Here is a 17,500-nt window from a genome sequence, read left to right as displayed (position 1 = left end):
AGACCCCGACGCCGTTCTCGCGGCCGGCCCCGCTGCAGCGACCCCTACAGGTCGCCACGGGCTATGCAAACACGGCGACCGCATAGACCCGGCGGCCGCAGGAGGACACGGGGAGACTAGGCGGCCACAGGAGGACGCGGTACACCCGGCAACCGCAGGAGGACACCGGCAGACCCGCCGGCCGGGACCGAACGCCGTCGGTCGGTCTGCCTTCCTTCGCTTTTCGTACGGGCCGTTCCGGCCCTTTTCGGACCTTTTCGGGCCTTTTCGGACCTTTCCGGCGCTTTTCGATGCTTTTCGCCTGGGCGGACCCACTCGGGAATCGCTTGACCGACCGACCGACCGACGGACGCCTTTGGACATGCGCGCGCATGCGTCCTTCGGCTTCCGGGTAGACCCGGACGCCGTTCTCGGCCAGGCGTTTGCCTCTGACGTCAGAGCGACGGGCGGCCCGAGGCAACCGGGGGCCGCGGCCGCGAGCTCGCCTTCTCGAACACCCGCCTCCCCGTAGCCCGGCTACCGGCCCCTATTCGCCTGGGGCGGGTTGGGCTGGGGGGGAGCGACTTTGCACCACGCTAAGCAACTACACGTTTCGTTTTCACAGCACTGTTTTGCTTTGATATGCTTCTCCTGCCACCGCTACGCGTTGCTTTTCCTGACCCTGCTTGACTATGCTTTTCCTGATAAGGCTTTCTTTTCCTTCCGAGGCTTTCCTTCGTCTCGCATTTCTTCCCTTTGCACTGCCGACCGTACCCGGCATGAGGGCCCTGCGGTCTTTGCCCCGCAGACACTGGGAACCGGCAGGAGGGCTGGCCGCCAGCTCCTTGCATTTGCTTCGCTTCTCTTTGTTTCTCCTTGCTTTGCTTTGCTTTGCTCTGCTCTTCCGGGCACAGTTTTGCTTTTCCTTCTCTGCGTTCCTCTGCTGTTCTCGCCCCTGCTTTGCTTTCCTTTGCCTCAGATTGCTTTGCGTCAGATTGCTTTGCTTTTTTTTTGTTGTTGTTTTTGTTTCTTTTTTTCTTCTTCTTCTTTTTTTTTTTTTTTTTTTTTTGTTAATATAGATACATATTCATTTTATTGCTTTGTTTTATTTTTGGACCTTTTGGCTTTGGTTTTCCTGGCCGCGCTTTGCTTTGCCTGGCCCTGCTTGTCATTTCTTTTCATTATGCCGCATTCTTTTCCCTAGCAGGGCTTTGCTTTGCCTTGCTCGGCTTTCCTCTTCATTTCTCTGCTCTCCTGTGCTGCGCTAGGCTTCCTTTGCAGACCGTCCCGACGATTTTGCCGATGAGGCGATCGGTATATTTAGGAACGCATAAACCCTCAGACACACAGCTGGGCCTCCCCGCAGCCCGGACACTGTCCCCTCGCAACTCGAGGGTGGGGGCAGCAGGCCCGGCCACCCGACATGGTCAGTTCTGTGGCCCCAGCCGTGTGGCCTGCTGCTAGGCGGTCCCCACTGCTCCCCGTCTGGGGACGGCGTTGGGTGAGGTTTTGAACGACGATCAGTAACTACATGATTCCCACAACTACATTGGATGGAAGGCAACAATCAATAAATAAATAAATAAATAAAGATAAAACCAGGTAAAGCAAGACATGGTTCTTGCCCGCTGTCACGGCGGACTATGAGGTGTCAGGGAGGCCGGGGAGCGGGCGAGCAGGGTACAGCCACGTTGTGGTTTAACCCGGCTGGCAGCTAAACACCACACAGTCGTTCGCTCACCCTCCCCCCTCCCTCTCTGGGATGGGGGAGAGAAACGGGAAAGTGAAGCCGGTGAGTTGAGATAAAGACAGTTTATTAAGACAGGAATATAATAATATAAGGAATATAAGGAATATAATAATAACAATAATAATAATAATAGTGATAATGATAATAGTATTAACAATAATAATGTGTAAGAAAACAAGTGATGCACAATGCAATTGCTCACCACCCGCTGACCGATGCCCAGCCTATTCCCGAGCAGCCGGCCCCCCCACCCCGGCCAGCCACCCCTATATATTGTTTAGCCATCCGAGTCTGGCCGCCAGCTCTACCCGGCATGAGGGCCCTGCGGTCTTTGCCCCGCAGACACTGGGAACCGGCAGGAGGGCTGGCCGCCAGCTCCTTACATTTGCTTCGCTTCTCTTTCTTTTTCCTTGCTCTGCTTTGCTTTGCTCTGCTCTGCTCTTCCGGGCACACTTTTGCTTTTCCTTCTCTACTTTGCTCTGCTGTTCTTGCCCCTGCTTTGCTTTGCTTTGCCTCAGATTGCTTTGCTTTGCTTTGTTTGCTCTGTCTTTCCTGGCAATGCTTTGCTTTTCCTCGTGCTACTTCGCTTTGCTTTGCTTTGCCTTGCTCTGCTTTGCCTCCACTGGCCATGTTTTCTTTTGCTTTTTCAGGCCACGCTTTCCTTTGTCTTGCTTTGCTTTGTATTCCTGCCACGGCTTTGCTTTACCTTCTCTGCTCTGCTTTGCTTTTCCTACCCCTGCTGTGCTTTGCCTTGCTTCCTCAAACTGCTTTCTTCCTTTTGCTCTACATTTCCTGGCACTGCTTTCCTTTTCGTTGTGCTACTTCACTTTGCTTTGCTCTGCCTTGCACTGCTTTGCCTTTCCTGGACACGCTTTACTTTGCTTTTCCTGGCCCTGCTTTGCTTGGGTTTCTTTTTGCCTTTTTTTTTTTTTTTTTTTACTTTAGATATATATTCATTGCATTGCTTTGTTTTATTTCTGGACCTTTTTACTTTGGTTTTCCTGGCCGCGCTTTGCTTTTCCTGACCCTGCATTTTCGGGCCATGCTTTCCTTTGTCTTGCTTCGCTTAGTATTCCTGGCACCTCTTGGTTTTACTTTCTCTGCTCTGCTTTGCTTTTCCTACCCCTGCTGTGCTTTGCCTTGCCTCAAACTGCTTTCTTTACTTTGCTCTACGTTTCCTGGCCCTGCTGGGACTTTCCTTGTACGAGTTTGCACTGCTTTGCTTTGCCTTGCTCTGCTTTGCCTTTCCTGGCCGTGCTTTTTCAGGCCACGCTTTCCTTTGTCTTGCTTCGCTTCGTATTCCTGGCACCTCTTGGTTTTACTTTCTCTGCTCTGCTTTGCTTTTCCTACCCCTGCTCTGCTTTGCCTCGCCTCAAACTGCTTTCTTTACTTTGCTCTACCTTTCCTGGCACTGCTGGGACTTTCCTTGTACAAGTTTGCACTGCTTCGCTTTGCCTTGCTCTGCGTCGCCTTTCCTGACCATGCTTTTTCAGGCCATGCTTTCCTTTGTTTTGCTTCGCTTTGTATTCCTGCCACGGCTTTGCTTTACCATCTCTGCTCTGCTTTGCTTTTCCTACCCCTGCTGTGCTTAGCCTCGCCTCAAACTGCTTTCTTTACTTTGCTCTACGTGTCCTGGCACTGCTGGGACTTTCCTTGTACGAGTTTGCACTGCTTTGCTTTGCCTTGCTCTGCGTTGCCTTTCCTGGCCGTGCTTTTTCCGGCCACGCTTTCCTTTGTTTTGCTTTGCTTTTTATTCCAGGCACCTCTTGGTTTTACTTTCTCTGCTCTGCTCTGCTTTTCCTACCCCTGCTGTGCTTTGCCTTGCCTCAAACTGCTTTCGTAACTTTGTCTACGTTTCCTGGCACTGCTGGGACTTTCCTTGTACAAGTTTGCACTGCTTTGCTTTGCCTTGCTCTGCTTTGCCTTTCCGGGACATGCTTTTTCAGGCCACGCTTTCCTTTGTCTTGCTCTGCTTTTATTCCTGGCACTTCTTGGTTTTACTTTCTCTGCTCTGCTTTGCTTTTCCTACCCCTGCTGTGCTTTGCCTTGCCTCAAACTGCTTTCTTTACTTTGCTCTACCTTTCCTGGCACTGCTGGGACTTTCCTTGTACAAGTTTGCACCGCTTTGCTTTGCCTTGCTCTGCGTTGCCTTTCCTGACCATGCTTTTTCAGGCCATGCTTTCCCTTGTCTTGCTTCGCTTTGTTTTCCTGCCACGGCTTTGCTTTACCTTCTCTGCTCTGCTTTGCTTTTCCTACCCCTGCTGTGCTTTGCCTCGCCTCAAACTGCTCTCTTTACTCTGCTCTACGTTTCCTGGCACTGCTGGGACTTTCCTTGTACGAGTTTGCACTGCTTTGCTTTGCCTTGCTCGGCTTTCCTCTTCATTTCTCTGCTCTCCTGTGCTGCGCTAGGCTTCCTTTGCAGACCGTCCCGACGATTTTGCCGATGAGGCGATCGGTATATTTCGGAACGCATAAACCCTCAGACACACAGCTGGGCCTCCCCGCAGCCCGGACACTGTCCCCTCGCAACTCGAGGGTGGGGGCAGCAGGCCCGGCCACCCGACATGGTCAGTTCTGTGGCCCCAGCCGTGTGGCCTGCCGCTAGGCGGGCCCCACTGCTATTCGTCTGGGGACGGCGTTGGGTGAGGTTTTCAACGACGGTAAGTAACTACATGATTCCCACAACTACATTGGATGGAAGGCAACAATAAATAAATAAATAAATAAATAAATAAATAAATAAAGATAAAACCAGGTAAAGCAAGACATGGTTCTTGCCCACTGTCACGGCGGACTAAGAGGTGTCAGGGAGGCCGGGGAGCGGGCGAGCAGGGTACAGCCACCGTCCGAGTCTGGCCGCCAGCTCTACCCGGCATGAGGGCCCTGCGGTCTTTGCCCCGCAGACACTGGGAACCGGCAGGAGGGCTGGCCGCCAGCTCCTTACATGTGCTTCGCTTCTCTTTGTTTTTCCTTGCTCTGCTTTGCTTTGCTCTGCTCTGCTCTTCCGGGCACACTTTTGCTTTTCCTTCTCTACTTTCCTCTGCTGTTCCTGCCCCTGCTTTGCTTTGCTTTGCCTCAGATTGCTTTGCTTTGCTTTGTTTGCTTTGTCTTTCCTGGCAATGTTATGCTTTTCCTCGTGCTACTTCGCTTTGCTTTGCTTTGCTTTGCCTTGCTCTAGTTTGCCTCCACTGGCCATGCTTTCTTTTGCTTTTTCAGGCCACGCTTTCCTTTGTTTTGCTTTGCTTTGTATTCCTGCCACGGCTTTGCTTTACCTTCTCTGCTCTGCTTTGCTTTTCCTACCCCTGCTGTGCTTTGCCTCGCCTCAAACTGCTTTCGTTAGTTTGCTCTACCTTTCCTGGCACTGCTGGGACTTTCCTTGTACGAGTTTGCACTGCTTCGCTTTGCCTTGCTCTGCGTTGCCTTTCCTGGCCATGCTTTTTCAGGCCATGCTTTCCTTTGTTTTCCTTGGCTTCGTATTCCTGGCGCCTCTTGGTTTTACCTTCTCTGCTCTGCTTTGCTTTTCCTACCCCTGCAGTGCTTTGCCTCGCCTCAAACTGCTTTCTTTACTTTGCTCTACCTTTCCTGGCACTGCTGGGACTTCCCTTGTACGAGTTCGCACTGCTTTGCTTTGCCTTGCTCTGCTTTGCCTCCACTGGCCGTGTTTTCTTTTGCTTTTTCAGGCCACGCTTTCCTTTGTCTTGCTTCGCTTCGCTTTGTATTCCTGGCACCTCTAGGTTTTACTTTCTCTGCTCTGCTTTGCCTTGCCTCCAACTGCTTTCGTTACTTTGCTCTACCTTTCCTGGCCCTGCTGGGACTTTCCTTGTACGAGTTTGCACTGCTTTGCTTTGCCTTGCTCTGCTTTGCCTTTCCTGGCCGTGCTTTTTCAGGCCACGCTTTCCTTTGTTTTGCTTTGCTTTTTATTCCAGGCACCTCTTGGTTTTACTTTCTCTGCTCTGCTCTGTTTTTCCTACCCCTGCTGTGCTTTGCCTTGCCTCCTCAAACTGCTTTCTTTCTTTTGCTCTACATTTCCTGGCCCTGCTTTGCTTTTCCCTGTGCTACTTTCCTTTGCTTTGCTCTGCCTTGCACCGCTTTGCCTTTCCTGGACACGCTTTTCTTTGCTTTTCCTGGCCCTGCTTTGCTTGGTCTTTTTTTTGCGTTTTTTTGTTTTCTTTGTTTGTTTGTTTGTTTGTTTTATTTTAGTATAGATACATTTTCATTGCATTGCTTTGTTTTATTTTTGGACCTTTTTGCTTTGGTTTTCCTGGCCACGCTTTGCTTTTCCTGGCCATGCTTTTTCAGGCCATGCTTTCCTTTGTTTTGCTTTGCTTCGTATTCCTGCCACGACTTTGCTTTACCTTTTCTGCTCTGCTTTGCTTTTCCTACCCCTGTTGTGCTTTGTCTCGCCTCAAACTGCTTTCTTTCTTTTGCTCTACATTTCCTGGCCCTGCTTTGCTTTTCCTTGTGCTACTTTCCTTTGCTCTGCTCTGCCTTGCACCGCTTTGCCTTTCCTGGACACGCTTTTCTTTGCTTTTCCTGGCCCTGCTTTGCTTGGTCTTTTTTTTGCGTTTTTTTGTTTTGTTTGTTTGTTTGTTTGTTTGTTTTATTTTAGTATAGATACATTTTCATTGCATTGCTTTGTTTTATTTTTGGACCTTTTTGCTTTGGTTTTCCTGGCCACGCTTTGCTTTTCCTGGCCATGCTTTTTCAGGCCATGCTTTCCTTTGTTTTGCTTTGCTTCGTATTCCTGCCACGACTTTGCTTTACCTTCTCTGCTCTGCTTTGCTTTTCCTACCCCTGTTGTGCTTTGTCTCGCCTCAAACTGCTTTCTTTACTTTGCTCTACGTTTCCTGGCACTGCTGGGACTTTCCTTGTACGAGTTTGCACTGCTTTGCTTTGCCTTGCTCTGCGTTGCCTTTCCTGGCCATGCTTTTTCGGGCCACGCTTTCCTTTGTTTTGCTTTGCTTCGTATTCCTGGCACCTCTTGGTTTTACTTTCTCTGCTCTGCTCTGCTTGTCCTACCCCTGCTGTGCTTTGCCTTGCCTCAAACTGCTTTCGTTACTTTGCTCTACGGTTCCTGGCACTGCTGGGACTTTCCTTGTACAAGTTTGCACTGCTTTGCTTTGCCTTGCTCGGCTTTCCTCTTCATTGCTCTGCTCTCCTGTGCTGCGCTAGGCTTCCTTTGCAGACCGTCCTGACGATTTTGCCGATGAGGCGATCGGTATATTTCGGAACGCATAAACCCTCAGACACACAGCTGGGCCTCCCCGCAGCCCGGACACTGTCCCCTCGCAACTCGAGGGTGGGGGCAGCAGGCCCGGCCACCCGACATGGTCAGTTCTGTGGCCCCAGCCGTGTGGCCCACCGCTAGGCGGTCCCCACTGCTCCCCGTCTGGGGACGGTGTTGGGTGAGGTTTTGAACGACGATCAGTAAATACATGATTCCCACAACTACATTGGATGGAAGGCAAGAATAAATAAATAAATAAATAAATGCAGGGGGGAAAAAAAAAAAAAAAATCAGGTAAAGCAAGACATGGTTCTTGCCCGCTGTCACGGCGGACTATGAGGGTTCAGGGAGGCCGGGGAGCGGGCGAGCAGGGTACAGCCACCGTCCGAGTCTGGCCGCCAGCTCTACCCGGCATGAGGGCCCTGCGGTCTTTGCCCCGCAGACACTGGGAACCGGCAGGAGGGCTGGCCGCCAGCTCCTTACATTTGCTTCGCTTCTCTTTCTTTTTCCTTGCTCTGCTTTGCTCTGCTCTGCTCTTCCGGGCACACTTTTGCTTTTCCTTCTCTACTTTGCTCTGCCTTTCTTGCCCCCGCTTTGCTTTGCTTTGCCTCAGATTGCTTTGCTTTGCTTTGTTTGCTCTGTCTTTCCTGGCACTGCTTTGCTTTTCCTTGTGCTACTTCACTTTGCTTTGCTCTGCCTTGCACTGCTTTGCCTTTCCTGGACACGCTTTACTTTGCTTTTCCTGGCCCTGCTTTGCTTGGTTTTTTTTTTGCCTTTTTTTTTTTTTTTTTTTTTTTTTTTACTTTAGATATATATTCATTGCATTGCTTTGTTTTATTTCTGGACCTTTTTACTTTGGTTTTCCTGGCCGCGCTTTGCTTTTCCTGGCCCTGCTTTTTCAGGCCATGCTTTCCTTTGTCTTACTTTGCTTCGTATTCCTGGCACCTCTTGGTTTTACTTTCTCTGCTCTGCTTTGCTTTTCCTACCCCTGCAGTGCTTTGCCTCGCCTCAAACTGCTTTCCTTACTTCGCTCTACGTTTCCTGGCACTGCTGGGACTTTCCTTGTACGAGTTTGCACTGCTTTGCTTTGCCTTGCTCTGCTTTGCCTCCACTGGCCATGTTTTCTTTTGCTTTTTCAGGCCACGCTTTCCTTTGTCTTGCTTCGCTTCGCTTTGTATTCCTGGCACCTCTAGGTTTTACTTTCTCTGCTCTGCTTTGCCTTGCCTCCAACTGCTTTCGTTACTTTGCTCTACCTTTCCTGGCCCTGCTGGGACTTTCCTTGTACGAGTTTGCACTGCTTTGCTTTGCCTTGCTCTGCTTTGCCTTTCCTGGCCGTGCTTTTTCAGGCCACGCTTTCCTTTGTTTTGCTTTGCTTTTTATTCCAGGCACCTCTTGGTTTTACTTTCTCTGCTCTGCTCTGCTTTTCCTACCCCTGCTGTGCTTTGCCTTGCCTCCTCAAACTGCTTTCTTTCTTTTGCTCTACATTTCCTGGCACTGCTTTGCTTTTCCTTGTGCTACTTTCCTTTGCTTTGCTCTGCCTTGCACTGCTTTGCCTTTCCTGGACACGCTTTACTTTGCTTTTCCTGGCCATGCTTTGCTTGTTTTTTTTTTTTGCCTTTTTTTTTTTTTTTTTTTTTTTTTTTACTTTAGATATATATTCATTTCATTGCTTTGTTTTATTTCTGGACCTTTTTACTTTGGTTTTCCTGGCCGCGCTTTGCTTTTCCTGACCCTGCATTTTCGGGCCATGCTTTCCTTTGTCTTGCTTCGCTTTGTATTCCTGGCACCTCTTGGTTTTACCTTCTCTGCTCTGCTTTGCTTTTCCTACCCCTGCTGTGCTTTGCCTTGCCTCAAACTGCTTTCTTTACTTTGCTCTACGTTTCCTGGCCCTGCTGGGACTTTCCTTGTACGAGTTTGCACTGCTTTGCTTTGCCTTGCTCTGCGTTGCCTTTCCTGGCCATGCTTTTTCAGGCCACGCTTTCCTTTGTCTTACTTTGCTTCGTATTCCTGGCACCTCTTGGTTTTACTTTCTCTGCTCTGCTTTGCTTTTCCTACACCTGCTGTGCTTTGCCTCGCCTCAAACTGCATTCTTTACTTTGCTCTACGTTTCCTGGCCCTGCTGGGACTTTCCTTGTACAAGTTTGCACTGCTTTGCTTTGCCTTGCTCTGCGTTGCCTTTCCTGACCATGCTTTTTCAGGCCATGCTTTCCCTTGTCTTGCTTCGCTTTGTTTTCCTGCCACGGCTTTGCTTTACCTTCTCTGCTCTGCTTTGCTTTTCCTACCCCTGCTGTGCTTTGCCTCGCCTCAAACTGCTCTCTTTACTCTGCTCTACGTTTCCTGGCACTGCTGGGACTTTCCTTGTACCAGTTTGCACTGCTTTGCTTTGCGTTGCTCGGCTTTCCTCTTCATTTCTCTGCTCTCCTGTGCTGCGCTAGGCTTCCTTTGCAGACCGTCCCGACGATTTTGCCGATGAGGCTATCGGTATATTTCGGAACGCATAAACCCTCAGACACACAGCTGGGCCTCCCCGCAGCCCGGACACTGTCCCCTCGCAACTCGAGGGTGGGGGCAGCAGGCCCGGCCACCCGACATGGTCAGTTCTCTGGCCCTAGCCGTGTGGCCTGCCGCTAGGCGGGCCCCACTGCTATTCGTCTGGGGACGGTGTTGGGTGAGGTTTTGAACGACGATCAGTAAATACATGATTCCCACAACTACAGTGGATGGAAGGCAAGAATAAATAAATAAATAAATAAATGCAGGGGGAAAAAAAAATAAATAAATAAAATCAGGTAAAGCAAGACATGGTTCTTGCCCGCTGTCACGGCGGACTATGAGGGTTCAGGGAGGCCGGGGAGCGGGCGAGCAGGGTACAGCCACCGTCCGAGTCTGGCCGCCAGCTCTACCCGGCATGAGGGCCCTGCGGTCTTTGCCCCGCAGACACTGGGAACCGGCAGGAGGGCTTGCCGCCAGCTCCTTACATTTGCTTCGCTTCTCTTTCTTTTTCCTTGCTCTGCTTTGCTTTGCTCTGCTCTTCCGGGCACACTTTTGGTTTTCCTTCTCTCCTTTCCTCTGCTGTTCCTGCCCCTGCTTTGCTTTGCTTTGCCTCAGATTGCTTTGCTTTGATTCGTTTGCTTTGTCTTTCCTGGCAATGCTTTGCTTTTCCTCGTGCTACTTTGCTTCGCTTTCCTTTGCCTTGCTCTGCTTTTCTGGCCGTGCTTTGTTTGGTTTTGCTTTACTTTGCCTTCCCTCTTTGACACTGTTTTAGTTTTCCTCGTGCTGCCTTGCTTTCCCTTTCTCTGCTTTGCCTTCCCTGCGCATGCTTTCTTTTGCTTTTTCAGGCCACGCTTTCCTTTGTTTAGCTTTGCTTTGTATTCCTGGCACTGCTTCTCTTTTCCTTCTCTACGTTGCTTTGTTTTCCTACCCCCGCTGTGCTTCGCCTTGCCTCAATTTCTTTCTTTCCTTTGCTCTACCTTTCCTGGCCCTGCTTTGTTTTTGCTTGTGCTACTTTGCTCTGCTTTGCTTTGCCTTACTCTCATTTGCCTTTCCTGGCCATGCTTTGCTTTGCTTTTCTTACCCCTGCTTTTCTTTCCTTTTCTGGCCCTGCTTTCTTTTACTTTGCTTCACTTTGCCTTGAATTCCAGACAGTGCTTTGCTTTGTCTTGTGCTGCTTTGCTTTGTTTTGCATTGCTGTGCTTTGCATTCCCTGGCCCTCTTTTTTGTTTTTCTTCCCCTCCCCCCCCCCCCCCAACCCCCCCCCCACCGCCCCCCCCCCGCCATGCTTTCCTTTGTTTTGCTTTGCTTTGTGTTCCTGGCTCTGCTATGCATTTCTTTGTGCTGTTTTGCTCTGCTTTGCTTTGCCTTGCTCTGCTTTGCCTTTCCTGGCCATGCTTTGCTTTGCTTTTTCTGGCCCTACTTTGCTTTGGTTTTTTTGTTTGCTCGGTTGTTTTTTTTTTACCCTTTTTCCTTTGTTTTCTCTGGCCGTGCTTTGCTTTTCCTTATGCCACTTTCTTTTCCCTAGCGGGGCTTTGCTTTGCCTTGCTCTGCTTTCCTCCGCATTGCTCTGCTCTGCTCTGCTTTGCTGCTCTAGGCTCCTTTTGCAGACCGTCCCACCGATTTTGCCGACGAGTCGATCGGTGTATTTAGAAACACGTAAACCCTCAGACGCACACCTTGACCTCCCCCCACCTCGGCGACTGTCCCCTCGGAACTGGCGGACGAGGGGACAGGGATCTGACCACCGGGCCGGGTCTATTCTGTGGCCCCCGCTGTCCGGCGAGCCGCCAGGTGGGCCCCGTTGCTATTCGTCTGGGGAGGGTGGGGGTTGCGAACGACGCTAAGTAACTACGTGATTCCTAAAAGTAAAGGGGGAAACAGACAACGATTATTATTATTATTACTACTACTGTTTTTATTATGTTTTCGTTATATATATATTTACTCTTATTTAGTACTTTCTTTTGTAATAACTCTTAAGTAGTATATATAATATTATATATCTATGGATCGTTTATGTAACGATAAAAAGCTAAAGCAAACCGGCCGGGCAGCCAGCCACACCGAGTCGCACAGGTGGCGAGCTGCTCGTGACCGAGCGGGAGCCTCTTATGTCAGAGCGGCCGGCGGCCGGAAGCAACCGGGGGCCGCTGCCACACCCTCGCCTTCTTGAACGCCCGCCTCCCCGTAACCCGGCAACGGGCCCCTCCCTATTCGTCTGGGGCGGGTGGGAGGTGCGATTTCGAACGACACTAAGGAACTACACGTTTCGTATTCACAGCACTGTTTTTCTTTGCTTTGCTTTTCCTGGCCCTGCTTTGCTTTGCTTTGCATTCGTGGCACCGCTTTGTTTTTCCCGGCCCTGTTTTGCTTTGTTTTTACTGACCCCGATTCGTTTTGCTTTTCTTGGCCCTGCTTGACTTTTCTTTGCCCGATAAGGCTTTCTTTTTCCTCGCAGGGTTTGCTTTGCTTTGCCTTGCTCTGCTTTGCCTTCCCTGGCCCTGCTACGTTTTGCTTCTTCCGGCCACGCTTTCCTTTGCTTAGCTTTGCTTCGTATTCCTAGCGCCGCTTTGCTTTTTCTTCTCTGCTTTGCTTTGCTTCTCCTACCCCTGCTGTGCTTCGCCTCGCCTCAAAGTCCTTTGCTTTGCCTTTCCTGGCCCTGCTTTGCTTTTCCTCGTGCTACTTTGCTTTGCCTTGGTCTGCTTTGCTTTTCCTTGCCGTGCTTCGTTTTGTTTTGCTCTGCTTTGTATTCACCGCATCGCCTTGCTTTCCTTGGCCCTGCATTTTTTTTTAATTTTTTTTTTTCTCTGTCCCTCTTTGTTTAGCTTTCCCTGGACCTGCTTTGCTTTGCTTTGCGTTCCCGGCACCTCTTTTCTTTTCCTGGACCTCCTTTGCTTGGGTTTTTCTCGCCCTTCTTTGTTTTGCTTTTCCCGGCCCTGCCTTCCTTTGTTTGGCTTTATTTCGTATTCATGACGCCGCTTTTCTTTTCCTGGACCTCCTTTGCTTGGGTTTTTCTCGCCCTTCTTTGTTTTGATTTCCTGGCCCTGCTTTGCTTTGTTTTTACTGACCCCGATTCCTTTTGCTTTTCCTGGCCCTGCCTGACTTTTCTTTGCCCGATAAGGCTTTCTTTTTCCTTGCAGGGTTTGCTTTGCTTTGCCTTGCTCTGCTTTGCCTTCCCTGGCCCTGCTACGTTTTGCTTCTTCCGGCCACGCTTTCCTTTGCTTAGCTTTGCTTCGTATTCCTGGCGCTGCTTTGCTTTTTCTTCTCTGCTTTGCTTTGCTTCTCCTACCCCTGCTGTGCTTCGCCTCGCCTCAAAGTCCTTTGCTTTGCCTTTCCTGGCCCTGCTTTGCTTTTCCTTGTGCTACTTTGCTCTGCTTTGCTTTGCCTTACTCTCATTTGCCTTTCCTGGCCATGCTTTGCTTTGCTTTTCTTACCCCTGCTTTTCTTTCCTTTTCTGGCCCTGCTTTGTTTTACTTTGCTTCACTTTGCCTTGAATTCCAGACAGTGCTTTGCTTTGTCTTGTGCTGCTTTGCTTTGTTTTGCATTGCTGTGCTTTGCATTCCCTGGCCCTCTTTTTTTTTTTCTTTCTTCGCCCCCCCCCCCCCCCCCCCCCCGCTTCTCCCCCCGCCCCCCCCCCCCCGGCCATGCCTTCCTTTGTTTTGCTTTGCTTTGTGTTCCTGGCTCTGCTATGCATTTCTTTGTGCTGCTTTGCTCTGCTTTGCTTTGCCTTGCTCTGCATTCCCTGGCCCTCATTTTTTTTTTTTTTTCTCCCCCCCCACCCCGGCCATGCCTTCCTTTGTTTGCTTTGCTTTGTGTTCCTGGCTCTGCTATGTATTTCTTTGTGCTGCTTTGCTCTGCTTTGCCTTTCCTGGCCATGCTTTGCTTTGCTTTTTCTGGCCCTGCTTTGTTTTGTTTTTTTTTTTTTGTTTGTTTGTTTTTTGTTTTTTGGTTTTTTTTTTACCCTTTTTCCTTTGTTTTTTCTGGCCGTGCTTTGCTTTTCCTTATGCCACTTTCTTTTCCCTAGCGGGGCTTTGCTTTGCCTTGCTCTGCTTTCCTCCGCATTGCTCTGCTCTGCTCTGCTTTGCTGCTCTAGGCTTCTTTTGCAGACCGTCCCACCGATTTTGCCGACGAGTCGATCGGTGTATTTAGAAACACGTAAACCCTCAGACGCACACCTTGACCTCCCCCCACCTCGGCGACTGTCCCCTCGGAACTGGCGGACGAGGGGACAGGGATCTGGCCACCGGGCCGGGTCTATTCTGTGGCCCCCGCTGTCCGGCGAGCCGCCAGGTGGGCCCCGTTGCTATTCGTCTGGGGAGGGTGGGGGTTGCGAACGACGCTAAGTAACTACTCGATTCGTAAAAGTAAAGGGGGAAACAGACAACGATTATTATTATTATTACTACTACTCTTTTTATTATGTTTTCGTTATATATATATTTACTCTAATTTAGTACTTTCTTTTGTAATAACTCTTAAGTAGTATATATAATATTATATATCTATGGATCGTTTATGTAACGATAAAAAGCTAAAGCAAACCGGCCAGGCAGCCAGCCACACCGAGTCGCACAGGTGGCGAGCTGCTCGTGACCGAGCGGGAGCCTCTTATGTCAGAGCGGCCGGCGGCCGGAAGCAACCGGGGGCCGCTGCCACACCCTCGCCTTCTTGAACGCCCGCCTCCCCGTAACCCGGCAACGGGCCCCTCCCTATTCGTCTGGGGCGGGTGGGGGGTGCGATTTCGGACGACACTAAGGAACTACACGTTTCGTATTCACAGCGCTGTTTTTCTTTGCTTTGCTTTTCCTGGCCCTGCTTTGCTTTGCTTTGCATTCGTGGCACCGCTTTGTTTTTCCCGGCCCTGTTTTGCTTTGTTTTTACTGACCCCGATTCGTTTTGCTTTTCCTGGCCCTGCTTGACTTTTCTTTGCCCGATAAGGCTTTCTTTTTCCTTGCAGGGTTTGCTTTGCTTTGCCTTGCTCTGCTTTGCCTTCCCTGGCCCTGCTACGTTTTGCTTCTTCCGGCCACGCTTTCCTTTGCTTAGCTTTGCTTCGTATTCCTGGCGCAGCTTTGCTTTTTCTTCTCTGCTTTGCTTTGCTTCTCCTACCCCTGCTGTGCTTCGCCTCGCCTCAAAGTCCTTTGCTTTGCCTTTCCTGGCCCTGCTTTGCTTTTCCTTGTGCTACTTTGCTCTGCTCTGCTTTGCCTTACTGTCATTTGCCTTTCCTGGCCATGCTTTGCTTTGCTTTTCTTACCCCTGCTTTTCTTTCCTTTTCTGGCCCTGCTTTCTTTTACTTTGCTTCACTTTGCCTTGAATTCCAGACAGTGCTTTGCTTTGTCTTGTGCTGCTTTGCTTTGTTTTGCATTGCTGTGCTTTGCATTCCCTGGCCCTCTTTTTTTTTTTCTTTCTTCGCCCCCCCCCCCCGCTTCTCCCCCCGCCTCCCCCCCCCCCCCCGGCCATGCCTTCCTTTGTTTTGCTTTGCTTTGTGTTCCTGGCTCTGCTATGCATTTCTTTGTGCTGCTTTGCTCTGCTTTGCTTTGCCTTGCTCTGCATTCCCTGGCCCTCATTTTTTTTTTTTTTTCCTCCCCCCCCACCCCGGCCATGCCTTCCTTTGTTTGCTTTGCTTTGTGTTCCTGGCTCTGCTATGTATTTCTTTGTGCTGCTTTGCTCTGCTTTGCCTTTCCTGGCCATGCTTTGCTTTGCTTTTTCTGGCCCTGCTTTGTTTTGGTTTTTTTTGTTTGTTTGTTTGTTTGTTTGTTTGTTTGTTTGTTTTTTTTACCCTTTTTCCTTTGTTTTTTCTGGCCGTGCTTTGCTTTTCCTTATGCCACTTTCTTTTCCCTAGCGGGGCTTTGCTTTGCCTTGCTCTGCTTTCCTCCGCATTGCTCTGCTCTGCTCTGCTTTGCTGCTCTAGGCTTCTTTTGCAGACCGTCCCACCGATTTTGCCGACGAGTCGATCGGTGTATTTAGAAACACGTAAACCCTCAGACGCACACCTTGACCTCCCCCCACCTCGGCGACTGTCCCCTCGGAACTGGCGGACGAGGGGACAGGGATCTGACCACCGGGCCGGGTCTATTCTGTGGCCCCCGCTGTCCGGCGAGCCGCCAGGTGGGCCCCGTTGCTATTCGTCTGGGGAGGGTGGGGGTTGCGAACGACGCTAAGTAACTACTCGATTCGTAAAAGTAAAGGGGGAAACTGACAACGATTATTATTACTACTACTCTTTTTATTATGTTTTCGTTATATATATATTTACTCTTATTTAGTACTTTCTTTTGTAATAACTTTTAAGTAGTATACGTAATATTAAATATCTATCGATCGTTTATATAACGATAAAAAGCTAAAGCAAACCGGCCGGGCAGCCAGCCACACCGAGTCGCACAGGTGGCGAGCTGCTCGTGACCGAGCGGGAGCCTCTTATGTCAGAGCGGCCGGCGGCCGGAAGCAACCGGGGGCCGCTGCCACACCCTCGCCTTCTTGAACGCCCGCCTCCCCGTAACCCGGCAACGGGCCCCTCCCTATTCGTCTGGGGCGGGTGGGGGGTGCGATTTCGGACGACACTAAGGAACTACACGTTTCGTATTCACAGCGCTGTTTTTCTTTGCTTTGCTTTTCCTGGCCCTGCTTTGCTTTGCTTTGCATTCGTGGCACCGCTTTGTTTTTCCCGGCCCTGTTTTGCTTTGTTTTTACTGACCCCGATTCGTTTTGCTTTTCCTGGCCCTGCCTGACTTTTCTTTGCCCGATAAGGCTTTCTTTTTCCTCGCAGGGTTTGCTTTGCTTTGCCTTGCTCTGCTTTGCCTTCCCTGGCCCTGCTACGTTTTGCTTCTTCCGGCCACGCTTTCCTTTGCTTAGCTTTGCTTCGTATTCCTGGCGCCGCTTTGCTTTTTCTTCTCTGCTTTGCTTTGCTTCTCCTACCCCTGCTGTGCTTCGCCTCGCCTCAAAGTCCTTTGCTTTGCCTTTCCTGGCCCTGCTTTGCTTTTCCTCGCGCTACTTTGCTTTGCCTTGGTCTGCTTTGCTTTTCCTTGCCGTGCTTTGTTTTGTTTTGCTCTGCTTTGTATTCACCGCATCGCCTTGCTTTCCTTGGTCCTGCATTTTTTTTTTTTTTTTTTCTCTGTCCCTCTTTGTTTAGCTTTCCCTGGACCTGCTTTGCTTTGCTTTGCGTTCCTGGCACCTCTTTGCTTTTCGCGGACCTCCTTTGCTTGGGTTTTTCTCGCCCTTCTTTGTTTTGCTTTTCCCGGCCCTGCCTTGCTTTGTTTGGCTTTATTTCGTATTCATGACGCCTCTTTTCTTTTCCTGGACCTCCTTTGCTTGGGTTTTTCTCGCCCTTCTTTGTTTTGCTTTTCCTGGCCCTGCTTTGCTCTGTTTGGCTTTACTTTGTGTTCAGGACGCCGCTTTTCTTTTCCTGGACCTCCTTTGCTTTGGTTTTTCTCGCCCCCTGCTTCGTTTTGCTTTTCCTGGCCCTCCTTGACTTTGCTTTTCTTCGTTCCGCTTTCTTTCCCCTAGCGGGGCTTTGCTCTGTCTCGCTCCGCTTTCCTCTGCAACGCTCTGCTCTGCTTTGCTGCGCTAGGCTTCCTTTGCGGACCGTCCCGCCGATTTTGCCGACGAGTCGATCGGTGTGTATTTACGAACGCATAAACCCTCGGACGACGCGCACCTTGGCCTCCCCGTAGCCCGGCGACTGTCCCCTCGGAACCGGAGGGTGGGGGCAGGAGGGCTGGCCACCCGGCACCGTCTGTTCCGCATTCCCCGCCGCTCTCTGGCGAGCGCGAGCCTCCAGGTGGGTCCCGCTGCTGCTATTCGGCTGGGAACGGTGTCGGGTGAGGTTTTCGAGGACGCTAAGCGACATCACGCGATTCCCCAAAGGACAAAAACTACCGCTTTGCTTTTCCCCTGTGCTGCTTTGCTTTGTTTTGCCTTGCTCTGCTTTGTCTTCCCTGGCCCTGTTTTGCTTTGCTTCTCCTGGCCCTTCTTTGCTTTGCTTCCCTTTGTCGCGCTTTGCTTCGCTTCGCTTCGCTTTGCTTTGTCTTCCCTGGCCCTGTTTTGCTTTGCTT

General features: G+C 50.4%; 3 long non-coding RNA genes across 4 annotated transcripts in view; 2 read left to right on the top strand and 1 right to left on the bottom strand.

Moving 5' to 3' along the window:
* LOC308187322 overlaps positions 1-1,681 on the top strand; it is a 28,865-nt gene extending 27,184 nt beyond the window's left edge. For both annotated transcript variants that reach the window (XR_013944604.1, XR_013944605.1), the window contains exon 2: positions 1,486-1,681. This is a non-coding gene — a long non-coding RNA (uncharacterized lncRNA). The remainder of the gene's footprint in view (positions 1-1,485) is intronic.
* Positions 1-14,864, bottom strand: part of LOC308187326 — a 34,914-nt gene extending 20,050 nt beyond the window's left edge. The window contains exon 1 of the long non-coding RNA XR_013944609.1: positions 12,445-14,864. This is a non-coding gene — a long non-coding RNA (uncharacterized lncRNA). The remainder of the gene's footprint in view (positions 1-12,444) is intronic.
* Positions 9,019-17,500, top strand: part of LOC308187329 — a 23,447-nt gene continuing 14,965 nt past the window's right edge. The window contains exon 1 of the long non-coding RNA XR_013944612.1: positions 9,019-9,629. This is a non-coding gene — a long non-coding RNA (uncharacterized lncRNA). The remainder of the gene's footprint in view (positions 9,630-17,500) is intronic.

The sequence above is a fragment of the Anser brachyrhynchus genome (assembly GCF_964034855.1).
Source record: "Anser brachyrhynchus genome assembly, contig: SCAFFOLD_197, whole genome shotgun sequence".
In the NCBI taxonomy this organism is placed as follows: domain Eukaryota; kingdom Metazoa; phylum Chordata; class Aves; order Anseriformes; family Anatidae; genus Anser; species Anser brachyrhynchus.
The sequence above is the reverse complement of the archived record's forward strand: the minus strand, read 5'-3'. Positions and strand labels throughout refer to the sequence as shown.